This window comes from Phaseolus vulgaris, chromosome 3, assembly GCF_000499845.2.
Source record: "Phaseolus vulgaris cultivar G19833 chromosome 3, P. vulgaris v2.0, whole genome shotgun sequence".
Lineage (NCBI taxonomy): Eukaryota > Viridiplantae > Streptophyta > Magnoliopsida > Fabales > Fabaceae > Phaseolus > Phaseolus vulgaris.
This window is the reverse complement of record NC_023757.2, coordinates 1806976-1822117: the sequence shown is the minus strand read 5'-3', so window position 1 is coordinate 1822117 and position 15142 is coordinate 1806976. Positions and strand designations below refer to the sequence as shown.

The 15142-nt window shown below is 30.3% G+C and overlaps 1 pseudogene; it reads left to right on the top strand.

The window, feature by feature from the left end:
* Positions 1-82: 82 nt before the first annotated feature.
* Positions 83-7116, top strand: LOC137806162 (E3 ubiquitin protein ligase RIE1-like; annotated as a pseudogene).
* Positions 7117-15142: the final 8026 nt, after the last annotated feature.

The following is a 15142-nucleotide window of genomic DNA, read 5'->3' as shown; positions in this document are numbered from 1 at the left end:
TTCTTTCTCTCAATTCTTCTCTTCAATTTCATCTTCAAAACTCTCATCAATTTTTTTATTATTATTATTATTATTTAATAACGATAAGAACACTGTTTTCATTCATTCTCACTTTCTGTCATACCTTTTCAATTTCAATTTCAATTTCTGTTATTCAATTATGCAACGCGCTCTCTCTTTCTCTCTCTAGAGAGTTCGGTCTGCCATGTCATCACAAACCGCCGCGGCGGAGGCGCCGCTGCTCCGCAACCGCCAAGACGCGGCCCGAGCGCCTGCGCTGGCGCTCCTCCTCGGCCGCGCCGGCCGCCGAGGGCCATCCATGCTGGTGCGGGAGACGGCGGCGCGCGAGCTCGAGGAGCGCCGCGCGGACTGGGGCTACTCCAAGCCGGTGGTGGCGCTCGACATGTCGTGGAACATGGCGTTCGTCGTCGTCTCGGTGGTGATGCTCGCATGCACCACCGGCGAGCGGCCGAACTCGCCGATCCGCGTGTGGATCGTGGGGTACGGGCTGCAGTGCCTTGTGCATGTGGTGCTCGTCTGGGTAGAGTACCGGCGCCGTAGCCGGAGAGACTCGCGCCGCGGCCAGGGGGCGCGGGACTTGGAGAGCCAAGCCGGAAGTGACAACGATGATGGCGGCAACGACAGCGACAGCGATGACGGTGATGGGAGCTCTGGCAATTCGTCTCGCTCCCGGTGCGTTCAATTCAATTGAATTTTGTTCGTGTTGAGCTGAGTTATTCTGTTTTTGTGGAATTGTTTCTGTTTTTTGGATGTTATGGTTTTGGCTTTCAATTCAATTTTGTTTGTGTTGAGCTGAGTTATTCCGTTTTTATGAAATTGTTCCTTTTTTGGATGTTCTGGTTTTGACTTTCAATTTCGTAATTTGATGTCTGAGTGGGTTCAACTCAATTTTATTAGATTGTAGAGGTTTGATTTTAGTAAGCAGGGTTTTTCTTTTTCAATTAATGATTTTTTTTTCATTTTTTTTCAACTGTTTGGATGCTAGGGTTTTGAGTTCGAATTTTGAACTTTGGAAAAAATTATGCATTCTGGGGTGCTTTGGTGAAGTTAGTGCTTGTGTTATGTTGTGGAGGAAAAGGGTAGTTGTTTTTGTGCCGGTTTGGTTTAGTAGATACGAACTGGGAGTGAGTTGAAGTTGCAGGGTCAGATGAAAATTGTTGTATTGTACCTTTGTCATGTTTATACACTGCTGTTTAAGATTCTATTAGGTAGTCTAGTAAAGTTAATCTAAGAAATTTTCAAATGTTATGCTTTGGTTTATGATTCAGGGTTATGTAATTTTTTGTGATTGGACTTGATAGGATTGACATAGTGCCGTGAAGAGGCGTATTGATTACAAAATTTGGTTTGCTAGAGGTAGTGAACTACAAATGTGAAAATGTTTTATTCATTAGTTAGGTTGATCTGGATGAGTGAAGGGTGATGAGTGGGGTATGTGTTTGTCTAATATCATAACTTGGACAATACTAGTGATAAAAACTGGTCCAGGTTCAGCGGACAATGAACATTGTTTATTGATGAAAAGAAAGAACACAATTTTCCTGGATATTTGAGAGATCCAGTACTGTCCTTTGCTGCAATACCGACTCTCCAACTGACTAGCCACTCCTCTCAACACCTCTTCCTATTATAAGGCAACGCTATTTATTTCTCTTATCTTAACTATTCTAGCTCGCAACTACCCAAGCCTAATAATTACTCTACTAATTAACTTAGCTAACTGAAGGGATTACCTTATCTATCAATACATCTCCGTAAAGTTTCATCTTGTCCTCTAGTTGAATAGCCTGAGGCTGCTGAAAGGCATCCCCTCCCAACTGATCGAAGCCTGGTGACCAAGCCTACCCCACCCAGCAACTCAAAATAGCTTTCACTCCTCCTGGACCAAACACTAATATTTGAATGCCCAATGCTCGTCCAATGCTCTGTCTTCTGCAGCATTTTTGGCCATGAAAAAGGAACATTGTGGCAAGCAGCTGTTGATGAGACATATCATAGTCCCTTTTCTGTTCTGGTTCACTGATGTTTGCTTCTTCTCCAAAGTTGTTATCCACCTTCAAATGTTTATCTTTGTTTTGTCTTCTAGTTCTTAATTCAGAATGTTTCTCCTGATTCTCTACCCTCTGTTTCTCCCTGCTCATCGTGTTCTTTCATTCCTCTAGATCTTGCTTCTCCACTTGTTTTTTGTTGGATATCTCCTTCTTGGGAGGTTTCCTTTTCCTAGAACTCTGGTTTCTTCTGCAACAATTTTCTGATTTCCTCATTTCTTGCCTTCAGTTGTTGATTCTATTCTCTTTAATTATTCATCTTCTTTATGTTTTCTTGCTGCATTTGTGATCACTTTCTACTTTCACATCACTGTTCTTGGCTTTTCTCTTGAACTTCATTTCCACATTCTTGCTCCTCATTCTCTTAATCTTGTAGACAAATCCAAACTCCACCAGGTTGCAACTTGGTTGTTCTCTTTACATGAAACCCACCATTCAAGAGCTTTTCCTCTCAATGCAAATGCAACAACCATGATAGTGTTCTTTCTTGTCCCCAAAATAGTGCTCTGCATTGATGTCCACCAGTAGGCATCACTTGATCAAATCTTGGAATTAATTTTGAAGTCATTTTCTTGACAATTCCCCCAAACTCCTGGATCCAAGCTTTAATACCCATTGATAGAAACTGGTTTAGCACACATGCTATTATTGATGAACAACAAAAATGTACAATTTCCCTGGATATTCTTGAGATCTAGGACTCTCCCTAGGCACAATACTAATTCTTCAATCAGCCATTCCTCTCAACACCTCTTCTTATTTATAGGCAACATGCCTTATTTCTCTAATTATTTATTCTAGCTCTCAACTAACTAACTAACTAACTAACACTAATTACTCACTAATTAATTTAACTAACTAAAGGGTTGCCTATCTAGTAGGTATGTAGCTTGCTATCTTTACTGCCTAAGCAAGGGTTGTAAACTATTTAGAATGTGCATCATGGATTTAGCATGTATTATTGTATTGATAATAAATATAGTTTTGGCCCTAACATGTTGAAATGCGAAAGCTCGTCATACCTGTACTGCAGGAATTTGTATATGATATGGCAGCATCCATATGTTTGACACATACATATTTTATTGTCTATTTTGGATTGGCTCGAGCCAACACATGCCAGCACTAGCTAGAGCATCCTCGGTATGAACAAATTACATCACTAGTGAGGACTGTTATGACTTTATGTGGCTTCTTTAGTGCTAAGGAAGGGTTATTCAGCTGTCTTCTCTGGTTGGACTTTGATGATGCAACCCTTTTGTTTAAGCTAATTTGCATTGAATATATATTTTAATTGTTTTCATTTTATTTCTACCTAATTTAAAAGTTGACTAAAACATAACATGTCTTTCAATTTCCTATTGTTTCAATTTTTTTAATATGCATATTGTATAAGGTACTTGTACCCAAGGTTATCAAACTCGAGAATCTATGTAAACTTGTGGGAACTCCATAAATTCGACTCATAAACTCGTAGAAGTTTACTTCGTATGAAAAAAATATTTCAATAATATAATTAATCAAACTACTTAAATCTGAAGTCCACAATACTAATAAAATAACTACATTTCACTTTTTTACCATTCCCATTAATATCTTTCCCGTGTTTCCATCCAATATCTGACCTATCTCCTGAAGTATTTTTGCTTCTACTTTAGTTAGATGAGGATGCATTTGGGTTGCCCTTGGTTGAATTTGATCCACTCCCAGATATACCATAAAAAACATGAATTTAAAAAATGGAATTTCTGAAATTAAAAATTGAATTCAATTGAAAAAAAAAAACTCTAAATATTAGAAAATATTGCTGTAATCTCCCAATATTTTCAATTAAAAAAAAACTCTGCAGATATGGTGCACTGGTGCATGCTTCTCTCTTGCATATATGGCCAAGCAAATAGAACATAGATGTTACAGACATGACCATGATGATCAAAGATCATAGACGACGATGCACCACTTCAATCGGAACATAGACGACGAGCAGAGGCGAATGCGAGTGAGAGAACCCGATCAACCACGATTGAAACATAGACACACCATCACGAAGAATGTGAACACAAACCCTAACCCGATCAACCCAGTTGAGTTTCTTTGATTTTTGGGTTCAGAAACGGGGTTGTTTTAGGTTTAAAGAAAAAAAACACTTTGAACTCGCCAACTCGGTTATAGAGTTGCAAGTTCAACTGAGTTCACAACTAGTTTACTGAGTCTATTCCAAAAACGAGTTTGTTTATGAGTCAACTCACTCCCTCGAACAAGTTAACTTGTGAGTTTGATAACCATGCTTGTACCTGTACATTTGAAACAACTCAAAACTTAGTATTTAATGGACTTGGTTTACTGAGATGGTATAGGAATCTCTTTGATTAAGTAGAGTAGTGTTCAATCCTTCCTTATTGCCACATTTCATTAATTAATTTACTTTTAGCTCAAGTTTTGGATGGATTGATATTTTGTAAGACATAAGATCATTTATGGGCTTGTACTTAATGACAAGTTTATAGAAGAGTTGTTTCCCTAAAGGAGGTTTTGTGTCATGGGCTTCTTGAAGATATTGGAGTATGCTATATTTATATAGCTTACATTCTTTCAACATTAATTGATACAGGAGTGACCAAGTTAGCTAATAAAATGTTGCTTTCCTTTATAATGTTTGAGGCTATATAGGCAGTGAACTTTTCACTACTTTACATTGTGGGTATACTTAGCTGTGGGTTTTCATTTGTCGTGCTGTCCCCCACCCCTCATGTTACCTGTACGTTTTTGCATGCAATTGCTATTAATTTTCACTATTTCCCCCTTTATATCAGCCTTCTGGAATAAAAAAATTAAGTATTCTTGCAATTGTTTATTCTGTTATTAACTGTGATAGGTTCATCCTTGGACCTAATTAATATGTGATAGAGCAATAGTTGTTCTTTTTCTGCTGAAAGCTTGAGTACTATTAAGCCTCCAAGCATGGGTAGATATAAAATAGTATAAATTGCTGTCGCTATTATGTTGTATACTAAAAGAGGATTAGTCACGATAGTTGATAAAAAGTTTGTTAGTAAATGTCTGGTAATATTGAAAGAATTTATGGTTTTCAAATAGGTTTCAGTAAATGGAATCCTTCCGTTGATATTTTTTGCTCAGAAGTTTTACCTGACATGGTGTACTGTAATGTGAGGGCTAACCACGGCCCACATGAGAGAACTATTATTATCTTTGGGAAAAGGAATAAGATGTCTGTACTTATCTTAAATACCCTGGCTGATGAAGCATGTTAATCTACTATAGTCTTATATGTTGTTAGGCTTATTAGTATCATATCATACTTTTTAATATTATATTATATTATACTTGATACTTCTTTGGGCTGTATTATATAATTAATTAATATTTGATGACACCAAATTTTGATTATTTACAACACAGGTTCACAAAACGATGTGAATCATTAAATACTGGAGTTTCATTCCTTTGGTGGATAGTGGGCTTTTACTGGGTTGTCTCTGGTGGTGATATACTTCTGCAAGATGCCCCACGATTGTACTGGTAAGCCTTTATTTCAACTTCTAAAATAATGTTTGTATATTAGTTTTAATATCCTGATATCTATCTATACATGTTGACTCATATACGGATGATATTTGCTTTATGTTCGGGTACCTGAACAATGCATACACATATAAGTATGTGTGCTCGGGGATTCCACATTCAAGATCAAAAAGAATTAAGCATTACGAATTATTTTAAATCCCCATTAATCCTAATTTTTAACATTTTTCAATATTAAAAATTTCAAACACATTTTTATATTGTATTTTTATTTTTTATTTCCTGTAAAATAATCTATCAATTAAACCAATATTTTCTTTAAATATTATTAATTTACATTTTCTTTTGCATATATTCATGAATACTCGAATGTTCTGATACTTGCTAATTCTTTTTGACAAATTGTTTGCTGAATTTTGTTAATCTTGCTAGCATTAATGACAAAAATCTGTTTTTGTAATTCTACAGGTTGGCTGTTGTCTTTCTGGCATTTGATGTCTTTTTCGCCATCTTTTGTGTTGTCTTGGCGTGCTTGATTGGTATTGCTCTTTGTTGTTGTTTACCCTGCATCATTGCTATCCTCTATGCGGTTGCAGGACAGGTATGAATAAAACATATTTTAGACGGACTAAAATATTTCATAGTTGTGTTGTGAACCTTCTAATATTTCTCCTTTTGTTCTGGAATAACACAGGAAGGTGCGTCAGAAGCAGATCTTAGCATACTTCAAAAACAGATTTCGAATACCAAGCAATGAGGATAAGTCCAGTGGTGGAGGTGGATCAATGGTTCCCATAGAAACCAGCAGTGCTTACTTGGCAACTGAACGAATACTTTTACCAGAGGATGCGGTATGCTCTTCTCAAATGCTATTTATTTTTGTCCCACATTCATCACTTCTATGAAATAGAAATTGCTGGTTATTTGATTTTCTATTTCGGTCAATGCACAAAGATTTGTACTGGTATTTGATAAGTGTAGACTTTGACACTTATCAAAGATGAAGTCACCAAGGAAATATTAAACGGGTGAAATTTACTTGCATAAATGGTTTTAGTGAAGATTTTGCTGAACTATTCTTGAGAGGAATCTAGTTGAAGATGTATGTAGGCTTGAGCTCTTCTAGTATGTTGCTTAGTGTCTTTTTTGTTATTATTATTCAAGATTCCAGCTTGTCTATCCCTTAAAGAATAAATTTCCTTCATTAGATAAAACATCATTTACCTTAAAATCGAAACCTTCATCTGTGGACTGTAAAAATATGGTCTGCTAAGATTCAACTTTCCATTTTCAGGAGCCTATTTTATTAATATTGCTGTTGTTTTTCAGGAATGCTGTATTTGCCTCTGTTCATACGAGGACGGAGCAGAGCTCCATGCTCTTCCTTGCAACCATCACTTTCATTCTTCATGCATAGTGAAATGGCTGAAGATGAATGCCACTTGTCCTCTCTGCAAGTACATATTCTCAGGGAAATGAACAAGTGTGACAGAAAAGTGAAGAACCTACCAAGTACCAACTGCATCTTTCAACAGCTCTTGTTTTATGTGTATATAGTTTTAAAACAAAACTCCGCTGTGTTTGATCGTTGGTTCGTTTATCTGTTTCTGTAGAGAAAAGATAGCATTTATTTATGAATAAGTTAACTAGTGTAGTCTACTTGGCATTCACTTGAAACTTGTCCACTTTATGAATTGTTTATTACTTTTCTGACGGAAACTGGTTGAGTAATCATAGCTTTTGTTCATTTTTTGTGTGTTAAATGAATCCTTTTATTTGTGTAAATTCGGTTCAGGTATCGTATATGAACCTTTCATCCTATTTAATGTAAAGTTTGCTGTAAGTTTCTTGGTTACGCTAAAACTACTCAGAAAGAATGCTACCCATCGAATTACACGATTTTCATATCAGAATAAAAAGGTTGAAAGGAAGAGGTCTTATTTAATGTAAATATTTAGAAAAATGTAGGAACTGTACTATGCTATTTGTAGGATGTTAATTGATGCGGTTTTGCTACCAACATTATATTAAAAAGGGTAAAAATTAAAAACAAAATGATAAAATATTTTAAATTTTGATTTTTTTTTTCAAGTGAATTCGTATAAGCCAACTCACTCTTAAAATAAGTTCTCTTTTATCGGCCTTATAATAGAGTGGGTTGGAAAAACTTTAACTATCAAAGTTTACATATAAAGTGGGAGAATTAACTCTTAAATACTTTTTAGAATTAAATAAATTGATCCCTACATAATTTTACATTAATTATAAAATGTTCTTAAATTAATTTTTATTATTGGTAACTTAATTGGAAGGTTAGGATCCTCCAATTGTTCAAGTGAGTCGATATAATCTAACTTAGTACAATGTGAATCCGACTCGATTCAATGTTAAGTGGGTCTGTCATGGTTGACTCTACTTGGTGTAACATAGACCAAACTAACATGAGTCTGATTATTCTCAATCCATTGTGGTCTCGACACAATTTGACCTGCCATAGTTTGACTCGACTTGGGCTGACTTATGATGACTTGACTCGGCTTGACCTGGACCAACTTGACTCGATTTGATATGGGTTCGACCTAACTCAACTCAATGTGGGTGAATTGATTGAGCCTGGGGTGAAATAAACTCAACTTGAACGAAAAATCAAGGTGGGCTTGACTTAACGTGGGTCTAACTCAATTTGACTCGATTTAACTTGATCAACATGGATCCAACCCAGATTGGCCCATGAGTCTCATCATGGCTTGACTTCCCTAAAACTACATTCAGTTCGATCTAGACCCAATAGATGTTATGAACCTTTTTAAATATTTCTCATTTCAATAAAAAATTCAATGTTAATATTTCTTTATTTTATTTAGTGATCCCTTATTAAGATTTTTTCTACATTAATTATACTTATTATTTGATTATAGAAAACTAAAGTTGTTCACATAAAAAAAAAGAGGAAAAAAGAGACACTTTTATTGTATTATTCACTTCTATATATTTGAACCATGAACCATTCACAATATTATTTAGGCCAGAAATATCCTATAAGTTCTTGAATTTACAACCTAAAAAATAAATTTATTTAAAAGGTTTCATCCAGTAGAATCATTCACTTCTCCCTCTCTTTATTGTTCCTCAAAACAAATTACCTGCAAATTGAATAATTTTAATGTTAAAAAAATAAATAAAATAAAGCCTTTAATATGAAAGACATAAGTGGAAAATAAATGGCAAAAACAATTACTTTTTTAATTTAGACTTTTGATAATTTTTCATAATTTGAAATGATGATGATGAAATATAATATCCAAGCTTGTTAAGAGGATTACATGCTTCTAAGAATGATAACGATGTTTTAAACATCAGTAAGAGAGTGAAATTAAGTAAATGGGTATCATAAACCAAATAATTAAAATTAGTTAAAAATAACTTCATATTAATTTATAATATTATTAGTATTTACCTTTTAAAAATGTTGTATTCAAAATGGTCTTTTTTTTGTTAAATATCACCAAACGACGTTAAGTGGTGCTTATGTGGCAGACACGTGTAAGTTACGTAAATTGTGCCTACATTAGTGAATACTGAATTAGGGTTTAGGTTATTCAAATTGGGGATTTCAAATTTCTGATTTAGGGTTTCTGATACGCAGGGGAACAATCCTCGAAACCCTAAATCAGAAATTCGAATCCCCAATTTGAATAACTTAAACCCTAATTCAGTATTCACCAAAATAATGTAAGCAACCAAATTGAATTTTTTAAAAATCACTGTACCAAATTGACTATTGACTATAAATATAGGGACGAAAAAAAGTAATTAAATCTTATTTATATAAAAAATATTATTAAAGAAAAACATAAGAAAAAACTTACAATATATTTAATTGAAAAAAAAAACTTTTGTATTATTAATTAAGTTATAATTTAGATTTGAATACCTGATTTGTTGTTTATACATTACAAACGCAATATCCATCAATGCAAGACAATAGTATTCGATCACAAGGTAAAGATTTGGAGTGGGCATAACAATCTTCTATTTTTTGACATGCAACTACCACTACACTTGCCTTTGCTTCCCTTGAAATTGAATGCCCTACAACACATATTTGCATCTTCTTAATACAATTTTATATGACAAAAAAATAATATTTTTCATTGAAGAACATGAGAAGAAAAAAATAATAATGATTTTCATTGAAGAACATGAGAAGAAAAAAAGAACTTTGATTGAAGAAGAAGGGATGAAATACCATTACAAACTTGCATGGCAAGAACTACAAACAAAAGTGATAATATGAATGAATTCTTTGACATCTCTTCCAATCTTCAATCTCAAGATATAATGACCAAATTTGAAACTCTTAGAATTTGTTATGATAATTTTGTGAATGTTCATCCTTAACTATTTATAGGAGAGAATGGGCTTCTTAACATTATTGCAAAATTATAAAATGGAATCTTAATTTAATGTAGTTTAATGTTATGATATTACATATTAAATTGTTAAAATAATTTGAACTTTATTGCTTCTTACATATCAAACTTATTTAATATAATCTAATAATATATTATAGTGGGGAAAGAGTAAGACTTCAAATGTTTTTTAATTAATACTAGAAGAAACATGTTAATATTAAAAATTAAATAAAAAATGTCAATTAAACTAAAATAGTGTATCTGTAATTTTTATTTTTATAATTTATATATAATTATGTTTAATATTAAAAATTAATAAAATATGTCAATTAAATCAAATAATAAAAAGAGATAAAAATTATAATTTTTGAGATAAATATATGAAGAAAAAAAATTGCTTCACGTCCTAAGAAGGTTATCACGTCTGCTTTTACGAAATTACAGTTTATTAGTCTTTTAAAAAAACAGTTTTCATTTAATTATAATAATAATTAGTTAAAAAATAGAAAATGACTGAAATATCCACACAAAAAGCACTCCTCCACCTCTCTTTCTCATCCTCCACCCGTATACCAAATGTTTTATAAAAAAATAGAAAATGGCGCAATGTCCATGATAATGAAATAAAATCAAATATTAATATAAGAATAAAATAGAAAAATAATTAAGAGCAGTTAAAGAGAATAATCTCCTTTATATATAGGTATAGATATCAATATCTAATATTTACTATCATTTTTTTATTAACCATATTAGATTAACTTAAAAATAGAAAATATTAATGAATAAAATTAAAGTAACAACAAAATTTTTAAATTAAAATAATTATATTTTTAATATGTAAAATAATTAAATAATTTATTTATTATTTAACATTATAACATCATAAAAATCGATATACCATTAACTATTTCAATATATAAAGATTCAATGAGAAGTTATTTTTACCGTTCTAGTTTAGTACATATGACTTGCACACTCAATTTACTCCATTAACTCTTTCATTATATGGTATATTTATCTATCTGACTTAGAATGTCATTAGAATTTGAATATCTCTCAAATTCCTTAACTTATTACTTGTGACATCTCAACATTAAAACCTTGGTAACTATTAACGCATACAAATCTTCATAGTAATGTCATATCTTCTAATTACTCATCATCATCATGCACACCAATGAATTCATCAATCACCCTTAATGATTCATAAATCTTTTATAAAATATGTCAAAATACGTCATATCTCACATTATTAAATTCGTATCAACTTTAAATCTTAAAAAAAAACATCTCAGATAGTCTCTAACATAAATTGAAAAATTAAAGAAATTACAAAGAAAATTGAGTTTACTTTATTTCAAAAATAATGGGATGGATGTATTTCTTATAATATTATCATTAAGAACGTTTGCTTTAGAAGAGTCTAGATGTGACCGTTGGGTGCTTTGAGGTATGAAGTGACTTCTTGTTCTTCTTTGATTGTTAACCGAACGACTTTAATGCTTTTGATATTTCAGTAGTTGTTTGAATGTCTCTATTGATACTTGTATAGTTTTAACAATGAATTGAAATGAAATCGAATTAGTGTGATTGATATTTGGATTTGTATGATAGTGTTTTGAGTGAAAAAAAAAAACTAAATTAATTATGAATTACTAACCAAATTAGTTCTTCTTATATCAGAACTTTATTTCAAAAGCTTACATTTGCATGTGTTTTTTGTGTATGAACTGCGATGATGATTATATTATGTACGTGAACAAATATTTGTATAGTTGCAAGAGTGAGATCTAAAGAGGAATTCAAGAATGATGATTTTTTTTATTTCATGTGAACTAATCAAGTTTATATTTGGTTTGATGTTCAGTTTTGGAGTGTTATAGATTGAAAGTACTTGTCCTTTTTGTAATCCTTCTTTTTCTTCAAACTAGTTTTAAATATGTAATTGTACAAGGCTAATTATCACTAAACAACACTCAACCCAATTAAAATAGTCTAGGTGGGATTTGAAAATTTTACCATAAAAATTTTGTATTTTAAAATTAAGTGGGATTGTGAAAACATCTGAAAATATATTCAATCAACACAAATTTTATTAAATATTTGTGGGTTTTATGAAGAAAATCGAGGGTTAATATTTATTCATTCATTCAATTATCTTTTTATAATAACTTTTCTGCAAATGTATTAAATTAAGATAGATGTTATGAACCCTTTTTAAATATTTATCGTTTCATTACAAAATTCAGTGCTAATATTTCTTTATTTGATTTAATAATCTTTTATAAGAACTTTTCTACATTAATAATACCTTTATTTGATTATAGAAAACTAAAAATGTTGACATAAAAAAAGGAAAAAAAAAGAGACACTTTTATATATTTGAATCAACCATTCACAATATTATTTTGGCCAGAAATTTCCTATCACTACAACCTTAAAATAATACATTTATTTAAAAAGTTTCATCAAACTCCTACTCCTGCCTCTCTAATTGCTTCCCTGCAAAATTTATATACCAAATTAAGTAAATAGAATGAAATATTATATACCAAATAATTAAAATTAGTTAAAAATAACGATATTAATTTATAATACTATAAACATTCACCTTAATAAGAATAAATAGTATTAGAAGTTGACACTCAAATATTATATGTTTAGTTAATCTATATATTATAAAAAAATTCAAGTTAAATATCACTATAAAATCTGAAATTTCAATTAGGTTGAAATTTTAGGATTCAATAATCATCATTAGATGAAAATATATTATTAAAAAAAATAGAAATACGATATATTTAATTATAAAGAAAATCTTTGATATTATTAATTAATTTAAATTTGAATACCTGAATTATTGTTTATGATTACAAACGCAATATCCCTCGTAGCAAGAAACTATTGTTGCATCACAAGCTATAGCACCCATGTGTGTATAACAATCTTGTATTTCTTGGCATGGCACTAACTCTATATCACTTTCCTTTGAAAATGAATGTCCTATAACACATAATAATAATAATTTATATGAGAAAAAAATAATAATTTTCATTGAAGAACATGAGAAGAAAAAAAGAACTTTGATTGAAGAAGAAGGGGTGAAATACCATAACAAGTTTCCATGGCAAGAGCTACAAACAAAAGTGATAATATGAATGAGTTCTTTGACATCTTTTCCAAACTTTAATCTCAAAATATAATTATCAAATTTGAAACTCTTAAAATTTGTTATGATAATTTTGTGATTGTTCATTCTTAGATATTTATAGGAGAGGATGGGCTTCTTAACATTATTGCAAAATTATAAAATGAGATCTTAATTTATTTTCGGCAAATGCTTCCTACACCCAATCATTTTAACCTGCACCCAACATATTTTTTTAATTTCCAAAAAGACCCTTTATTCTGGAAATAAAAATTCGGAATTGAAAATAATATATTCTGGAAAAATAAATCCGGAATTGATTATTGAGTTTCAGAAATAAAAATCCAGAAAGAAAAATTAAAATTCTATTTCAAAAAAAATATTCAGAATTGAAAATAATACATTCTGGAAAAAAAAATCTGAAAAAGAGATTATTGTATTTTAGAAATAAAAATCCGAAAAAAAAATGAAAAATCCATTTCAGATAAAAAATCAGTAATATAAAATTTGGTTCTGGAAAGGAAAATCCAGAACCCATATTTTGGAATTTTTTTGACAGTTTCGTCTTTTTCACTGAAATCGGATGTAGTGACATGGTGCAGGAAGCAATTGCCTGCCTTTATTTTCTGTGAATCTCATTTTGTCAAATATTTGTAACACATTTTACCGTTTTTACTTCAAAGTATATTTTCAAAATCCAAATTTTCAATAGCATTAACCATATGTTGGATCAAATTTAATGTAGTTTAATATTATGTTATTAAATATTAAATTATTAACGTAATTTGAACTTTATTGCTTCTTACAAATCAAATTTATTTAATATAATATAATAATATAATATATAATATATTATACATAACTGGTAAAGAATAAGACTTCGAATATTTTTAATTAATATATCGATTTTTAATGAAAAATAATAATTAAAATATTTTATTTAATATGTCATATTTAAATTATTAAAACATTTATTTATTTTACTTAATTTAATAAATAAATAGCTTAACTAGTCTCAAACTTGTATTTATGATATATTATTAAAAAAAAATATAAGTTGTAAATATCTAATATATTTACTGACTCAAAGAATAATTAAAATAATAATTAGAATGAAGAGGAATTTACTCTTCATTTGTAACTTCTGTTTTTATTCACTTTAAATCTTTATAAATTACTTTCAATTCTTACTTATTTTCTACTTAAAAGAATTTATTACTTGCATAACTATACACCGTATTTAAATGTCACGTGTTGATTTATTTTTTTTAAAATCTTGAGCGAAAAGAAAAAGTTTCAGAAAAATTAATAATTAAAATAAAAAACATTAAATTATAACTTATTTAAATAATATTTAATGACGATTTTTTATATTTCATATTCATATTTCACTCCTAAGTATATATTAAAATTACAACAATTTTAATATTATAATTATTTTATATATGTCCAGTAAAAAAGAAGAAAGAAGAATAGTTGCACTAAGATTAATGATGTTAATAAATAAAATTTTATTAGGTTAAATTTAATCGAATTGTTTACCTATAACTCAATTAAAATAGTCTAGGTGGGATTTGAAAATTTTACCATAAAAAATTATATTTTTAATATAAAGTTATTTAAGTGGGATTGTCAAAACTTCTGAAAATGTATTCAAAACATAAAATTTACTAAATATTTGTGGGTTTTATGAAGAAAATTGAGGGTTAATATTTATTTATTCATTCAATTATCTTTTTATAATAACTTTTCTGTATTATTTGTACCATTATTTGAATACAGAAAACTAAAAAATGTGCACATAAAGGAAAAAAAAACACCTTTTATCATTCACTTTTATATATTTCAGTCATGAACCACATATTTTGATCACAATATTATTTAGGATATAACTATATCCTTGAATCTTACAACCTTAAAACACATCTATTTTAAATGTTTCATTAATTAGAATCATTCACTCC